This window comes from Heterodontus francisci, chromosome 41, assembly GCF_036365525.1.
Source record: "Heterodontus francisci isolate sHetFra1 chromosome 41, sHetFra1.hap1, whole genome shotgun sequence".
Lineage (NCBI taxonomy): Eukaryota > Metazoa > Chordata > Chondrichthyes > Heterodontiformes > Heterodontidae > Heterodontus > Heterodontus francisci.
The window spans coordinates 6,297,268-6,314,408 of record NC_090411.1 but is presented as its reverse complement, the minus strand read 5'-3'; the positions used below and the strand labels follow the sequence as shown (position 1 = coordinate 6,314,408).

The window sequence follows — 17,141 nt, the reverse complement described above, 5'->3', positions numbered from 1 at the left end:
CACGGTCCTCCAACCTTTGTAATCCCTTTTGAGTTCCTCAACGTTCTCTGGGGTCAGCAGTGTCGCATTGAGCTTCCACGTCCCTCTGCCAACCCGCTGGTCGTCCTGTAAGTGACAGTCGGCCAGTAAGAGGCAGTGGTCGGAGAAGAACACCGGCTTGACGTCGGTGGATCCGACCGTGACAGCACGGGACACAAACAGGAAGTCAATCCTGGAACGGGCAGACCCGTCCGATCTTGACCATGTGTATCTGCGCTGCGCTCCGTCTGCAGGTTTGCTGAAGACGTCGTGCAGTTTGGCATCCTTAACTGTTTCTACTAGGAATCTGGACGTAGCGTCCAGTTTGCTGTCGTCACTGCCGGATCGTCCAGCCGCATCGATGATGCAGTTGAAGTCACCGCCTAGGATGACCGGCCTGGACGTCGCCAGCAGCAGTGGGAGCTGCTGGAAGACGGTCAGCCGCTCGCTGCGTTGTACCGGGGCGTACACGTTGATCAACCGGAGCGGAGCGTTGTTGTACATCACGTCTGCTACGAGGAGGCGGCCGCCCACCACCTCCTTAACTTCGGAGATGGTGAAGTTACCTCCCCGCAGCAGAATACCCAGGCCGGAGGAACGGCAGTCATTACCCCCCGACCAGATCGATGGCCCGTGGGACCACCATCGCGACCACTGCCTGTAGGTGCTGAGGTGTGGTATTCCACACTCCTGCAGAAACAGTAGGTCAGCTTTGACCTTGGCGAGGTAATCCAAGGTTGAAACACATCGCGTAGTAGATTTAATGCTACGCACATTAATGGAAGCAATTCTTACACCCATTTTTTACTAAAAATTAGTTGTTGCTTCCCATACCATTTGTCCTCGCTAGTCCCAGTCCTTCCCCTTCGGGATGTTCCTGCATACCCATCGTATGCGCAAGCAGTTTCACGTTGGTTGGGCTCAGAAACCCCTCCTGATTTTTCATGCAGGGTTTGTGCCGCTCGGGTGACATCGGGGGGGTCTTGTAGGCAGAGAGGATTGGGTTGTCCTCAGCTGCTTCCATCTGTTCCTCCTCGAAAACATCACAGCTCCCGGTCTCCCGGAGCTCAGGTGCGCCAGACGTGTCTTTGCTCCCGGTGTCCTGGAGCTGAGATGCGTTGGCCACGTCGTTACGTGTGGGGCATTGGGGTTGGGGCACGCTGGGCCCATCACAGCTTCCAGTGCCCGGGGGCTGGGATGCTTTATCATCCATCTCGGAGTTCTGCCGCCTCTTTTGAAGGGGCTGTCGTTCCAGCATTTCCCCGTCCAGTGAAGAGGAGTTGTTGCAGTCTGATTCAGAAGAGAGCCTCCTCTTGCCACTGGTTTGGGTGGTGGCTTTGGGATGTTTTTTCTTTGCGGTTTTCCTCTGGACCACTTGCCACTGACCTGTTTGTCCATCTGCTGCCTCCTCCTCCATTGATTCTGTCTGTGGAGGAGGGGTTTCCGGGCGCTGGGGAGGTGCTGGGTCGTTGGTTTCAGCCGCCTCCCCTTCCTTCTCAGGTTGAAGTTCCTCACTGCGGAAGAGGTTGCTGGTCTCCTTTCGAACAGCGGACGCCTTCGTCGAACCTTCTCCCGGCCTTTCCTTGGACCTTGTGGCCTGAGCATAGCTGAGGCAACGTTTGGGACAAGTCTTGTAGAGATGGCCTGCCGCACCGCACAAGTTGCAACACTTAGTCTGCTTACAGTCCTTGGTCTGATGGCCTTCCTCCTTGCAGTTCTTGCAAACAACCGTGCTGCAGTTGGCTGCCATGTGACCAGATTTGCCACAGGTGCGACAAACTCTGGGCTGCCCAGCGTAGACCAAGAAGCCTCGACTTCCCCCGATAGCGAAGCTGGAGGGAGGGTGGATGATGGCTCCACTGGGATCTACCTTCAAGGTCACCTTGACTTGCCGCTTGCTGGTCCAGATCCCAAAGGGGTCCTTGACATCAGTGCTGCTGCCGGCCACCTCGACGTACCTGGCGAGAAAGGTGAGTACATCCACCACCGGAACATGGGGGTTGTAGAGGTGAATCGTCACCACCCGGTCCCGTTGTGACGGAAGCGTGAAGAGCGGCTCCGCTGTGAGGATCGACAGTGGCGCCCGGTCCCCTTTCTCCTTGAACGCCTTCAGGAACTTGATGCATCCCGCCACATTCCGGAACGTCACGTCGAAGTATCCACTGCTGGGGAAATCCTGCAGGCAGAAGACGTCCGTCGCTTGAAATCCGCAGCAATCGAAGAGAATTTTCTTGATGAAGAAGGTGCGATCGACCGGTGCATCTCCTTCCTTATCCTTCACGACCACCCGAACGGTGTTGCGCACTCCCTGGCCCGAAGCTCGAAAATTGGTTAGAGCCATTTTACTCAAAGCTTCCCCAGGATCAAAAGGCAATGATCATGGTCTCTTCTCAATCAAATAAGCACTGATAAGAACAGATACTACACTTGATCTTAGCCAAAAGGCCGAGAAGCGATGGCCGTAAAACTGCGTTTGCTGCGCGCGTCAGGCCCGGCGTGCGGCCTCTACGTCAAAGTAGCCGCCGGGTGGGCGAGCCTCGGGCGAAAGAGGCGACGGCGGGCGGTCTTTGAGCCAGAGCTCCTTTTGTTGCCGGGCCTTGCAAGCAGAAAGGAAAGCACGCGTGCATGCCACGCGCAGCCATTCCTTGCGCTTCTGCGCGAGGCATTGCGCAGGAATAAAGACAACCGCGCGCGCTGGGCAGCAAAGGGCGGCCTGCAACTGCGGGGCAATCCAACAGGGGACAGCGTAGCACCCACAGAAAACTGCAGCAAAGTCAGCCGAGCAGCAGCGCCGTCACTATTGCGAATTCTATTTTTCAGCAGGGGTCTCGCCCCCGTGGAGGGGGGAAGCTGCACCGCTCCTGGAAACACTGCAATACCAGGTGGATGCATGGAGTGGACGGGGCAAGCCCCTGCTCCATCTCCCTGTCCCAAAAATCAATTTAATATTTGGTCCCCAGATAGGGGACGTATCAGATATTAAACTGATAAGAACAGATTTTTTTTTTTTTTTTTTCCCAAAATATACTTTATTCATATAAATCTGTAAAAATTACATTGCAAACAGTTTCCAAACAGCACGAAAAAATACAAACATTGCAAAAGAGATCAGTTTCTTTCAATACTATCATGAGTTTCTTCACAACCCTTCCATTTCACTATTGTCATGCCAATTACAGTTTTACATTTACAGCAAATGAAAATATTAACGATACAGTTCGAGGTGTTTCCCATGGATCCAGCCCCTCAGTCCAGCTTGGTGGGGGAACCTTACACTGTGGTCTTTCCCCATTGAGCCTTTGCTGCGGCTGCCCCTAGCTTTAGTGCGTCCCTCAGCACGTAGTCCTGGACCTTGGAATGTGCCAGTCTGCAACATTCGGCGGTGGACAACTCTTTGCGCTGGAAGACCAGCAAGTTTCGGGCAGACCAAAGGGCGTCTTTCACCGAATTGATAGCCCTCCAGCAGCAGTTGATGTTTGTCTCGGTGTGCGTCCCTGGGAACAGCCCGTAGAGCACAGACTCCTGTGTTACAGAGCTGCTTGGGATGAACCTTGACAAAAACCACTGCATCTCTTTCCACACCTGCTTTGCAAAGGCACATTCCAGGAGGAGGTGGGCGACCGTCTCTTCCCCACCACAGCCAACGCGGGGGCACTGTGCGGAGGGGGCGAGACTTCGGGTGTGCATGAAGGATCTGACGGGGAGGGCCCTTCTCACCACCAGCCAAGCTACGTCTTGGTGCTTGTTTGAAAGTTCTGGTGATGAGGCATTCCGCCAAATGACTTTGACGGTCTGCTCGGGGAACCATCCGACAGGATCCACCGTTTCCTTTTCCCGTAGGGCCTTGAGGACATTCCGTGCAGACCACTGCCTGATGGACCGGTGGTCAAAGGTGTTTTTCCGCAGAAACTGCTCCACGAAGGATAGGTGGTACGGCGCCGCCCAACTGCATGGTGCGTTCCGCGGCAATGTGACCAGGCCCATCCTTCGCAACACCGGGGACAAATAGAACCTCAGCACGTAGTGACACTTGGAGTTTGCGTACTGGGGATCTACACATAGCTTGATGCAGCCGCACACGAAGGTGGTCATCAGGATGAGGGCCACGTTGGGTACATTTTTCCCGCCCATGTCCAGAGATTTGAACATCGTGTCCCTCCGGACCCGGTCCATTTTAGATCCCCAGACGAAGCGGAAAATGGCTCGGGTGACTGCCACGGCGCAGGAGTGGGGTATGGGCCAGACCTGCGCCACGTAGAGCAACAACGTGAGCGCCTCGCACCTGATGACCAGGTTCTTACCCACAATGGAGAGAGATCGCTGCCCCCACATGCCCAACTTTTGTCGTACCTTGGCTACTCGCTCCTCCCATGTTTTGGTGCACGCCCCGGCACTTCCGAACCATATCCCCAGCACCTTCAGGTAATCTGACCTGACGGTGAAGGGGACAAAGGATCGGTCAGCCCAGTTCCCAAAGAACATGGCCTCGCTCTTGCCGTGGTTAACTTTGGCTCCCGAGGCCAGTTCGAACTGGTCGCAGATGCTCATCAGTCTGCGCACGGACAGCGGATCCGAGCAGAAGACGGCGACGTCATCCATGTACAGGGAGGTTTTGACCTGAGTGCCTCCGCTGCCTGGGATTGTCACCCCTCTTATGCTCGCATCCTTCCTAATAGACTCAGCAAAGGGTTCAATACAGCAAACAAACAAGACCGGGGAAAGAGGACAGCCCTGTCTGACTCCAGATTTGATCGGGAAACTTTCAGATTCCCACCCGTTGATTGAGACTGCGCTACTGATGTTAAACTGATAAGAACAGATACTACACTTGATCTTAGCCAAAAGGCCGAGAAGCGATGGCCGTAAAACTGCGTTTGCTGCGCGCGTCAGGCCCGGCGTGCGGCCTCTACGTCAAAGTAGCCGCCGGGTGGGCGAGCCTCGGGCGAAAGAGGCGACGGCGGGCGGTCTTTGAGCCAGAGCTCCTTTTGTTGCCGGGCCTTGCAAGCAGAAAGGAAAGCACGCGTGCATGCCACGCGCAGCCATTCCTTGCGCTTCTGCGCGAGGCATTGCGCAGGAATAAAGACAACCGCGCGCGCTGGGCAGCAAAGGGCGGCCTGCAACTGCGGGGCAATCCAACAGGGGACAGCGTAGCACCCACAGAAAACTGCAGCAAAGTCAGCCGAGCAGCAGCGCCGTCACTATTGCGAATTCTATTTTTCAGCAGGGGTCTCGCCCCCGTGGAGGGGGGAAGCTGCACCGCTCCTGGAAACACTGCAATACCAGGTGGATGCATGGAGTGGACGGGGCAAGCCCCTGCTCCATCTCCCTGTCCCAAAAATCAATTTAATATTTGGTCCCCAGATAGGGGACGTATCAGATATTAAACTGATAAGAACAGATACTACACTTGATCTTAGCCAAAAGGCCGAGAAGCGATGGCCGTAAAACTGCGTTTGCTGCGCGCGTCAGGCCCGGCGTGCGGCCTCTACCTCAAAGTAGCCGCCGGGTGGGCGAGCCTCGGGCGAAAGAGGCGACGGCGGGCGGTCTTTGAGCCAGAGCTCCTTTTGTTGCCGGGCCTTGCAAGCAGAAAGGAAAGCACGCGTGCATGCCACGCGCAGCCATTCCTCGCGCTTCTGCGCGAGGCGTTGCGCAGGAAAAAAGACGCGCGCGCGCTGGGCAGCAAAGGGCGGCCTGCAACTGCGGGGCAATCCAACAGGGGGCAGCGTAGCGCCCACGGAAAACTGCAGCAAAGTCAGCCGAGCAGCAGCGCCGTCACTATTGCGAATTCTATTTTTCAGCAGGGGTCTCGCTCCCGTGGAGGGGGGAAGCTGCACCGCTCCTGGAAACACTGCAATACCAGGTGGATGCATGGAGTGGACGGGGCAAGCCCCTGCTCCATCTCCCTGTCCCAAAAATCAATTTAATATTTGGTCCCCAGATAGGGGACGTATCAGATATTAAACTGATAAGAACAGATACTACTTTTTTTTTTTTTTATTTCCAAAATATACTTTATTCATAAAAATCTGTAAAAATTACATTGCCAAACAGTTTCCAAACAGCACCAAAAAATACAAACATTGCAAGGGAGATCAGTTTCCTTCAATACTGTCATGAGTTTCTTCCCAACCCTTCCGTTTCTCAATTGTCATGTCAATTACAGTTTTACATTTACAGCAATTGAGAATATTAACGATACAGTTCGAGGGGTTTCCCATGGATCCAGCCCCTCAGTCTAGCTTGGTGGGGGAACCTTACACTGTGGTCTTTCCCCATTGAGCCTTTGCTGCGGCTGCCCCAAGCTTTAGTGCGTCCCTCAGCACGTAGTCCTGGACCTTGGAATGTGCCAGTCTGCAACATTCGGTGGTGGACAACTCTTTGCGCTGGAAGACCAGCAAGTTTCGGGCAGACCAAAGGGCGTCTTTCACCGAATTGATAGTCCTCCAGCAGCAGTTGATGTTTGTCTCGGTGTGCGTCCCTGGGAACAGCCCGTAGAGCACAGACTCCTGTGTTACAGAGCTGCTTGGGATGAACCTTGACAAAAACCACTGCATCTCTTTCCACACCTGCTTTGCAAAGGCACATTCCAGGAGGAGGTGGGCGACCGTCTCTTCCCCACCACAGCCAACGCGGGGGCACTGTGCGGAGGGGGCGAGACTTCGGGTGTGCATGAAGGATCTGACGGGGAGGGCCCTTCTCACCACCAGCCAAGCTACGTCTTGGTGCTTGTTTGAAAGTTCTGGTGATGAGGCATTCCGCCAAATGACTTTGACGGTCTGCTCGGGGAACCATCCGACAGGATCCACCGTTTCCTTTTCCCGTAGGGCCTTGAGGACATTCCGTGCAGACCACTGCCTGATGGACCGGTGGTCAAAGGTGTTTTTCCGCAGAAACTGCTCCACGAAGGATAGGTGGTACGGCACGTCCCAACTGCACGGAGCGTTCCGCGGCAATGTGACCAGGCCCATCCTTCGCAACACCGGGGACAGATAGAACCTCAGCACGTAGTGACACTTGGAGTTTGCGTACTGGGGATCGACACATAGCTTGATGCAGCCGCACACGAAGGTGGTCATCAGGATGAGGGCCACGTTGGGTACATTTTTCCCGCCCATGTCCAGAGATTTGAACATCGTGTCCCTCCGGACCCGGTCCATTTTAGATCCCCAGACGAAGCGGAAAATGGCTCGGGTGACTGCCACGGCGCAGGAGTGGGGTATGGGCCAGACCTGCGCCACGTAGAGCAACAACGTGAGCGCCTCGCACCTGATGACCAGGTTCTTACCCACAATGGAGAGAGATCGCTGCCCCCACATGCCCAACTTTTGTCGTACCTTGGCTACTCGCTCCTCCCATGTTTTGGTGCACGCCCCGGCCCTTCCGAACCATATCCCCAGCACCTTCAGGTAATCTGACCTGACGGTGAAGGGGACAAAGGATCGGTCAGCCCAGTTCCCAAAGAACATGGCCTCGCTCTTGCCGTGGTTAACTTTGGCTCCCGAGGCCAGTTCGAACTGGTCGCAGATGCTCATCAGTCTGCGCACGGACAGCGGATCCGAGCAGAAGACGGCGACGTCATCCATGTACAGGGAGGTTTTGACCTGAGTGCCTCCGCTGCCTGGGATTGTCACCCCTCTTATGCTCGCATCCTTCCTAATAGACTCAGCAAAGGGTTCAATACAGCAAACAAACAAGACCGGGGACAGAGGACAGCCCTGTCTGACTCCAGATTTGATCGGGAAACTTTCTGATTCCCACCCGTTGATTGACACTGCGCTATTGATGTTTGTGTAGAGCAGTTGGATCCAATTGCAGATTCCCTCCCCAAACCCCATTTTGGAAAGCACGTCCATCATGTAGGTGTGCGATATCCTGTCAAAAGCCTTCTCCTGGTCCAGGCTGATGAGGCAGGTGTCCACCCTCCTGTCCCGTACGTAGGCGATCGTATCCCTGAGTAGCGCGAGGCTATCAGAGATCTTCCTGCCGGGTACAGTACAGGTCTGATCGGGGTGAATCACCAGCTCCAGAGCAGACTTGACTCGACTGGCTATGACTTTGGACAGAATCTTGTAATCAACATTAAGCAGTGAGATGGGCCGCCAATTTCTGATTTCTACCCTCTCCCCCTTCTGCTTGTAAATGAGGGTGATGATGCCTTTTCTCATGGATTCTGACATGCTACCGGCCAGGAGCATACTCTCGTATACTTCCAGCAGGTCCGGGCCGACCCAGTCCCACAGGGCCGAGTACAACTCGACCGGTAAGCCGTCGCTCCCGGGAGTTTTACTCGCCTCGAAAGACTCGACGGCCTTTGTCAGCTCGTCCAGAGTTAGCGGCTTGTCCAGTCCCTCCCTCCTGCTGTCATCTAAGACCTCTGTGATAGATGACAGGAAGGACTGGGAGGCTCTGCTGTCTGTGGGCTTCGCATCATACAGCCCAGCATAAAAGGATTTGCTGATCCTTAGTATGTCGGACTGCGAAGACGTTACCGAGCCATCTTCTTCCTTCAGGCTGCTGATAACAGAGCTCTCTCTGTGTACCTTTTGGAAGAAGTAACGCGAGCACGTCTCATCCTGCTCGATGGAGCGGACTCTGGACCGGAAGATGATCTTGGAGGCCTCCTTGGCAAAGAGCGAGGCCTGCTGGCTCTTCACCTCTTGGAGGTCCTCCTTGACCTCGACCCCCATTGACTGCAACCGGAGTAGATTTTGCATAATTTTCTGGAGTCGGGACAGTTCCCTCTGTCTCTCTCTCGCCTTCTGAACACCTTTGTGGATGAAGAACCTCTTGATGTTCTCCTTGATCGCTTCCCACCAGTGAACTGGAGACTCAAAGAGGGGTTTCACGGTCCTCCAACCTTTGTAATCCCTTTTGAGTTCCTCAACGTTCTCTGGGGTCAGCAGTGTCGCATTGAGCTTCCACGTCCCTCTGCCAACCCGCTGGTCGTCCTGTAAGTGACAGTCGGCCAGTAAGAGGCAGTGGTCGGAGAAGAACACCGGCTTGACGTCGGTGGATCCGACCGTGACAGCACGGGACACAAACAGGAAGTCAATCCTGGAACGGGCAGACCCGTCCGATCTTGACCATGTGTATCTGCGCTGCGCTCCGTCTGCAGGTTTGCTGAAGACGTCGTGCAGTTTGGCATCCTTAACTGTTTCTACTAGGAATCTGGACGTAGCGTCCAGTTTGCTGTCGTCACTGCCGGATCGTCCAGCCGCATCGATGATGCAGTTGAAGTCACCGCCTAGGATGACCGGCCTGGACGTCGCCAGCAGCAGTGGGAGCTGCTGGAAGACGGTCAGCCGCTCGCTGCGTTGTACCGGGGCGTACACGTTGATCAACCGGAGCGGAGCGTTGTTGTACATCACGTCTGCTACGAGGAGGCGGCCGCCCACCACCTCCTTAACTTCGGAGATGGTGAAGTTACCTCCCCGCAGCAGAATACCCAGGCCGGAGGAACGGCAGTCATTACCCCCCGACCAGATCGATGGCCCGTGGGACCACCATCGCGACCACTGCCTGTAGGTGCTGAGGTGTGGTATTCCACACTCCTGCAGAAACAGTAGGTCAGCTTTGACCTTGGCGAGGTAATCCAAGGTTGAAACACATCGCGTAGTAGATTTAATGCTACGCACATTAATGGAAGCAATTCTTACACCCATTTTTTACTAAAAATTAGTTGTTGCTTCCCATACCATTTGTCCTCGCTAGTCCCAGTCCTTCCCCTTCGGGATGTTCCTGCATACCCATCGTATGCGCAAGCAGTTTCACGTTGGTTGGGCTCAGAAACCCCTCCTGATTTTTCCTGCAGGGTTTGTGCCGCTCGGGTGACATCGGGGGGGTCTTGTAGGCAGAGAGGATTGGGTTGTCCTCAGCTGCTTCCATCTGTTCCTCCTCGAAAACATCACAGCTCCCGGTCTCCCGGAGCTCAGGTGCGCCAGACGTGTCTTTGCTCCCGGTGTCCTGGAGCTGAGATGCGTTGGCCACGTCGTTACGTGTGGGGCATTGGGGTTGGGGCACGCTGGGCCCATCACAGCTTCCAGTGCCCGGGGGCTGGGATGCTTTATCATCCATCTCGGAGTTCTGCCGCCTCTTTTGAAGGGGCTGTCGTTCCAGCATTTCCCCGTCCAGTGAAGAGGAGTTGTTGCAGTCTGATTCAGAAGAGAGCCTCCTCTTGCCACTGGTTTGGGTGGTGGCTTTGGGATGTTTTTTCTTTGTGGTTCTCCTCTGGACCACTTGCCACTGACCTGTTTGTCCATCTGCTGCCTCCTCCTCCATTGATTCTGTCTGTGGGGGAGGGGTTTCCGGGCGCTGGGTAGGTGCTGGGTCGTTGGTTTCAGCCGCCTCCCCTTCCTTCTCAGGTTGAAGTTCCTCACTGCGGAGAAGGTTGCTGGTCTCCTTTCGAACAGCGGACGCCTTCGTCGAACCTTCGCCCGGCCATTCCTTGGACCTTGCCGCCTGAGCATAGCTTTGACAACGTTTGGGACAGGTCTTGTAGAGATGGCCTGCCGCACCGCACAAGTTGCAACACTTAGTCTGCTTACAGTCCTTGGTCTGATGGCCTTCCTCCTTGCAGTTCTTGCAAACAACCGTGTTGCAGTTGGCTGCCATGTGACCAGATTTGCCACAGGTGCGACAAACTCTGGGCTGCCCAGCGTAGACCAAGAAGCCTCGACTTCCCCCGATAGCGAAGCTGGAGGGAGGGTGGATGATGGCTCCACTGGGATCTACCTTCAAGGTCACCTTGACCTGCCGCTTGCTGGTCCAGATCCCAAAGGGGTCCTTGACATCAGTGCTGCTGCCGGCCACCTCGACGTACCTGGCGAGAAAGGTGAGTACATCCACCACCGGAACATGGGGGTTGTAGAGGTGAATCGTCACCACCCGGTCCCGTTGTGACGGAAGCGTGAAGAGCGGCTCCGCTGTGAGGATCGACAGTGGCGCCCGGTCCCCTTTCTCCTTGAACGCCTTCAGGAACTTGATGCATCCCGCCACGTTCCGGAACGTCACGTCGAAGTATCCACTGCTGGGGAAATCCTGCAGGCAGAAGACGTCCGTCGCTTGAAATCCGCAGCAATCGAAGAGAATTTTCTTGATGAAGAAGGTGCGATCGACCGGTGCATCTCCTTCCTTGTCCTTCACGACCACCCGAACGGTGTTACTACACTTGATCTTAGCCAAAAGGCCGAGAAGCGATGGCCGTAAAACTGCGTTTGCTGCGCGCGTCAGGCCCGGCGTGCGGCCTCTACGTCAAAGTAGCCGCCGGGTGGGCGAGCCTCGGGCGAAAGAGGCGACGGCGGGCGGTCTTTGAGCCAGAGCTCCTTTTGTTGCCGGGCCTTGCAAGCAGAAAGGAAAGCACGCGTGCATGCCACGCGCAGCCATTCCTTGCGCTTCTGTGCGAGGCATTGCGCAGGAATAAAGACAACCGCGCGCGCTGGGCAGCAAGGGGCGGCCTGCAACTGCGGGGCAATCCAACAGGGAACAGCGTAGCACCCACGGAAAACTGCAGCAAAGTCAGCCGAGCAGCAGCGCCGTCACTATTGCGAATTCTATTTTTCAGCAGGGGTCTCGCCCCCATGGAGGGGGGAAGCTGCACCGCTCCTGGAAACACTGCAATACCAGGTGGATGCATGGAGTGGACGGGGCAAGCCCCTGCTCCATCTCCCTGTCCCAAAAATCAATTTAATATTTGGTCCCCAGATAGGGGACGTATCAGATATTAAACTGATAAGAACAGATACTACTTTTTTTTTTTTTTTTTATTTCCAAAATATACTTTATTCATAAAAATCTGTAAAAATTACATTGCCAAACAGTTTCCAAACAGCACGAAAAAATACAAACATTGCAAAAGAGATCAGTTTCTTTCAATAATGTCATGAGTTTCTTCCCAACCCTTCCGTTTCACAATTGTCATGTCAATTACAGTTTTACATTTACAGCAATTGAGAATATTAACGATACAGTTCGAGGGGCTTCCCATGGTTCCAGCCCCTCAGTCCAGCTTGGTGGGGGAACCTTACACTGTGGTCTTTCCCCATTGAGCCTTTGCTGCGGCTGCCCCAAGCTTTAGTGCGTCCCTCAGCACGTAGTCCTGGACCTTGGAATGTGCCAGTCTGCAACATTCGGTGGTGGACAACTCTTTGCGCTGGAAGACCAGCAAGTTTCGGGCAGACCAAAGGGCGTCTTTCACCGAATTGATAGTCCTCCAGCAGCAGTTGATGTTTGTCTCGGTGTGCGTCCCTGGGAACAGCCCGTAGAGCACAGACTCCTGTGTTACAGAGCTGCTTGGGATGAACCTTGACAAAAACCACTGCATCTCTTTCCACACCTGCTTTGCAAAGGCACATTCCAGGAGGAGGTGGGCGACCGTCTCTTCCCCACCACAGCCAACGCGGGGGCACTGTGCGGAGGGGGCGAGACTTCGGGTGTGCATGAAGGACCTGACGGGGAGGGCCCTTCTCACCACCAGCCAAGCTACGTCTTGGTGCTTGTTTGAAAGTTCTGGTGATGAGGCATTCCGCCAAATGACTTTGACGGTCTGCTCGGGGAACCATCCGACAGGATCCACCGTTTCCTTTTCCCGTAGGGCCTTGAGGACATTCCGTGCAGACCACTGCCTGATGGACCGGTGGTCAAAGGTGTTTTTCCGCAGAAACTGCTCCACGAAGGATAGGTGGTACGGCGCCGCCCAACTGCACGGTGCGTTCCGCGGCAATGTGACCAGGCCCATCCTTCGCAACACCGGGGACAGATAGAACCTCAGCACGTAGTGACACTTGGAGTTTGCGTACTGGGGATCTACACATAGCTTGATGCAGCCGCACACGAAGGTGGTCATCAGGATGAGGGCCACGTTGGGTACATTTTTCCCGCCCATGTCCAGAGATTTGAACATCGTGTCCCTCCGGACCCGGTCCATTTTAGATCCCCAGACGAAGCGGAAAATGGCTCGGGTGACTGCCACGGCGCAGGAGTGGGGTATGGGCCAGACCTGCGCCACGTAGAGCAACAACGTGAGCGCCTCGCACCTGATGACCAGGTTCTTACCCACAATGGAGAGAGATCGCTGCCCCCACATGCCCAACTTTTGTCGTACCTTGGCTACTCGCTCCTCCCATGTTTTGGTGCACGCCCCGGCACTTCCGAACCATTTCCCCAGCACCTTCAGGTAATCTGACCTGACGGTGAAGGGGACAAAGGATCGGTCAGCCCAGTTCCCAAAGAACATGGCCTCGCTCTTGCCGTGGTTAACTTTGGCTCCCGAGGCCAGTTCGAACTGGTCGCAGATGCTCATCAGTCTGCGCACGGACAGCGGATCCGAGCAGAAGACGGCGACGTCATCCATGTACAGGGAGGTTTTGACCTGAGTGCCTCCACTGCCTGGGATTGTCACCCCTCTTATGCTCGCATCCTTCCTAATAGACTCAGCAAAGGGTTCAATACAGCAAACAAACAAGACCGGGGAAAGAGGACAGCCCTGTCTGACTCCAGATTTGATCGGGAAACTTTCAGATTCCCACCCGTTGATTGACACTGCGCTACTGATGTTTGTGTAGAGCAGTTGGATCCAATTGCAGATTCCCTCCCCAAACCCCATTTTGGAAAGCACGTCCATCATGTAGGTGTGCGATATCCTGTCAAAAGCCTTCTCCTGGTCCAGGCTGATGAGGCAGGTGTCCACCCTCCTGTCCCGTACGTAGGCGATCGTATCCCTGAGTAGCGCGAGGCTATCAGAGATCTTCCTGCCGGGTACAGTACAGGTCTGATCGGGGTGAATCACCAGCTCCAGAGCAGACTTGACTCGACTGGCTATGACTTTGGACAGAATCTTGTAATCAACATTAAGCAGTGAGATGGGCCGCCAATTTCTGATTTCTACCCTCTCCCCCTTCTGCTTGTAAATGAGGGTGATGATGCCTTTTCTCATGGATTCTGACATGCTACCGGCCAGGAGCATACTCTCGTATACTTCCAGCAGGTCCGGGCCGACCCAGTCCCACAGGGCCGAGTACAACTCGACCGGTAAGCCATCGCTCCCGGGAGTTTTACTCGCCTCGAAAGACTCGACGGCCTTTGTCAGCTCGTCCAGAGTTAGCGGCTTGTCCAGTCCCTCCCTCCTGCTGTCATCTAAGACCTCTGTGATAGATGACAGGAAGGACTGGGAGGCTCTGCTGTCTGTGGGCTTCGCGTCATACAGCCCAGCATAAAAGGATTTGCTGATCCTTAGTATGTCGGACTGCGAAGACGTTACCGAGCCATCTTCTTCCTTCAGGCTGCTGATAACAGAGCTCTCTCTGTGTACCTTTTGGAAGAAGTAACGCGAGCACGTCTCATCCTGCTCGATGGAGCGGACTCTGGACCGGAAGATGATCTTGGAGGCCTCCTTGGCAAAGAGCGAGGCCTGCTGGCTCTTCACCTCTTGGAGGTCCTCCTTGACCTCGACCCCCATTGACTGCAACCGGAGTAGATTTTGCATAATTTTCTGGAGTCGGGACAGTTCCCTCTGTCTCTCTCTCGCCTTCTGAACACCTTTGTGGATGAAGAACCTCTTGATGTTCTCCTTAATCGCTTCCCACCAGTGAACTGGAGACTCAAAGAGGGGTTTCACGGTCCTCCAACCATTGTAATCCCTTTTGAGTTCCTCAACGTTCTCTGGGGTCAGCAGTGTCGCATTGAGCTTCCACGTCCCTCTGCCAACCCGCTGGTCGTCCTGTAAGTGACAGTCGGCCAGTAAGAGGCAGTGGTCGGAGAAGAACACCGGCTTGACGTCGGTGGATCCGACCGTGACAGCACGGGAAACAAACAGGAAGTCAATCCTGGAACGGGCAGACCCGTCCGATCTTGACCATGTGTATCTGCGCTGCGCTCCGTCTGCAGGTTTGCTGAAGACGTCGTGCAGTTTGGCATCCTTAACTGTTTCTACTAGGAATCTGGACGTAGCGTCCAGTTTGCTGTCGTCACTGCCGGATCGTCCAGCCGCATCGATGATGCAGTTGAAGTCACCGCCTAGGATGACCGGCCTGGACGTCGCCAGCAGCAGTGGGAGCTGCTGGAAGACGGTCAGCCGCTCGCTGCGTTGTACCGGGGCGTACACGTTGATCAACCGGAGCGGAGCGTTGTTGTACATCACGTCTGCTACGAGGAGGCGGCCGCCCACCACCTCCTTAACTTCGGAGATGGTGAAGTTACCTCCCCGCAGCAGAATACCCAGGCCGGAGGAACGGCAGTCATTACCCCCCGACCAGATCGATGGCCCGTGGGACCACCATCGCGACCACTGCCTGTAGGTGCTGAGGTGTGGTATTCCACACTCCTGCAGAAACAGTAGGTCAGCTTTGACCTTGGCAAGGTAATCCAAGGTTGAAACACATCGCGTAGTCGATTTAATGCTACGCACATTAATGGAAGCAATTCTTACACCCATTTTTTACTAAAAATTAGTTGTTGCTTCCCATACCATTTGTCCTCGCTAGTCCCAGTCCTTCCCCTTCGGGATGTTCCTGCATACCCATCGTATGCGCAAGCAGTTTCACGTTGGTTGGGCTCAGAAACCCCTCCTGATTTTTCCTGCAGGGTTTGTGCCGCTCGGGTGACATCGGGGGGGTCTTGTAGGCAGAGAGGATTGGGTTGTCCTCAGCTGCTTCCATCTGTTCCTCCTCGAAAACATCACAGCTCCCGGTCTCCCGGAGCTCAGGTGCGCCAGACGTGTCTTTGCTCCCGGTGTCCTGGAGCTGAGATGCGTTGGCCACGTCGTTACGTGTGGGGCATTGGGGTTGGGGCACGCTGGGCCCATCACAGCTTCCAGTGCCCGGGGGCTGGGATGCTTTATCATCCATCTCGGAGTTCTGCCGCCTCTTTTGAAGGGGCTGTCGTTCCAGCATTTCCCCGTCCAGTGAAGAGGAGTTGTTGCAGTCTGATTCAGAAGAGAGCCTCCTCTTGCCACTGGTTTGGGTGGTGGCTTTGGGATGTTTTTTCTTTGTGGTTCTCCTCTGGACCACTTGCCACTGACCTGTTTGTCCATCTGCTGCCTCCTCCTCCATTGATTCTGTCTGTGGGGGAGGGGTTTCCGGGCGCTGGGTAGGTGCTGGGTCGTTGGTTTCAGCCGCCTCCCCTTCCTTCTCAGGTTGAAGTTCCTCACTGCGGAGAAGGTTGTTGGTCTCCTTTCGAACAGCGGACGCCTTCGTCGAACCTTCGCCCGGCCATTCCTTGGACCTTGCCGCCTGAGCATAGCTTTGACAACGTTTGGGACAGGTCTTGTAGAGATGGCCTGCCGCACCGCACAAGTTGCAACACTTAGTCTGCTTACAGTCCTTGGTCTGATGGCCTTCCTCCTTGCAGTTCTTGCAAACAACCGTGCTGCAGTTGGCTGCCATGTGACCAGATTTGCCACAGGTGCGACAAACTCTGGGCTGCCCAGCGTAGACCAAGAAGCCTCGACTTCCCCCGATAGCGAAGCTGGAGGGAGGGTGGATGATGGCTCCACTGGGATCTACCTTCAAGGTCACCTTGACCTGCCGCTTGCTGGTCCAGATCCCAAAGGGGTCCTTGACATCAGTGCTGCTGCCGGCCACCTCGACGTACCTGGCGAGAAAGGTGAGTACATCCACCACCGGAACATGGGGGTTGTAGAGGTGAATCGTCACCACCCGGTCCCGTTGTGACGGAAGCGTGAAGAGCGGCTCCGCTGTGAGGATCGACAGTGGTGCCCGGTCCCCTTTCTCCTTGAACGCCTTCAGGAACTTGATGCATCCCGCCACGTTCCGGAACGTCACGTCAAAGTATCCACTGCTGGGGAAATCCTGCAGGCAGAAGACGTCCGTCGCTTGAAATCCGCAGCAATCGAAGAGAATTTTCTTGATGAAGAAGGTGCGATCGACCGGTGCATCTCCTTCCTTGTCCTTCACGACCACCCGAACGGTGTTGCGCACTCCCTGGCCCGAAGCTCGAAAATTGGTTATAGCCATTTTACTCAAAGCTTCCCCAGGATCAAAAAGCAATGATCATGGTCTCTTCTCAATCAAATAAGCACTGATAAGAACAGATACTACACTTGATCTTAGCCAAAAGGCCGAGAAGCGATGGCCGTAAAACTGTGTTTGCTGCGCGCGTCAGGCCCGGCG

At 55.0% G+C, this 17,141-nt stretch overlaps 4 non-coding genes and 3 pseudogenes across 4 annotated transcripts; all 7 read right to left on the bottom strand.

Moving 5' to 3' along the window:
- Positions 1-2,366: 2,366 nt before the first annotated feature.
- LOC137354610 (U2 spliceosomal RNA) lies at positions 2,367-2,475 on the bottom strand (annotated as a pseudogene).
- Positions 2,476-2,863: 388 nt separating this feature from the next.
- On the bottom strand, positions 2,864-3,044 carry LOC137354340 (U2 spliceosomal RNA; annotated as a pseudogene).
- A 1,646-nt stretch (positions 3,045-4,690) lies between these two features.
- On the bottom strand, positions 4,691-4,876 carry LOC137354497 (U2 spliceosomal RNA). Its single transcript, XR_010970464.1, has one exon. It is a non-coding gene; the product is annotated as a U2 spliceosomal RNA (small nuclear RNA).
- Positions 4,877-5,264: 388 nt separating this feature from the next.
- Positions 5,265-5,455, bottom strand: LOC137355162 (U2 spliceosomal RNA). The gene has a single exon (XR_010970799.1). It is a non-coding gene; the product is annotated as a U2 spliceosomal RNA (small nuclear RNA).
- A 386-nt stretch (positions 5,456-5,841) lies between these two features.
- Positions 5,842-6,027, bottom strand: LOC137354151 (U2 spliceosomal RNA). The gene has a single exon (XR_010970296.1). It is a non-coding gene; the product is annotated as a U2 spliceosomal RNA (small nuclear RNA).
- Positions 6,028-11,603: 5,576 nt separating this feature from the next.
- Positions 11,604-11,792, bottom strand: LOC137354156 (U2 spliceosomal RNA). The gene has a single exon (XR_010970301.1). It is a non-coding gene; the product is annotated as a U2 spliceosomal RNA (small nuclear RNA).
- A 5,200-nt stretch (positions 11,793-16,992) lies between these two features.
- LOC137354534 (U2 spliceosomal RNA) lies at positions 16,993-17,101 on the bottom strand (annotated as a pseudogene).
- Positions 17,102-17,141: the final 40 nt, after the last annotated feature.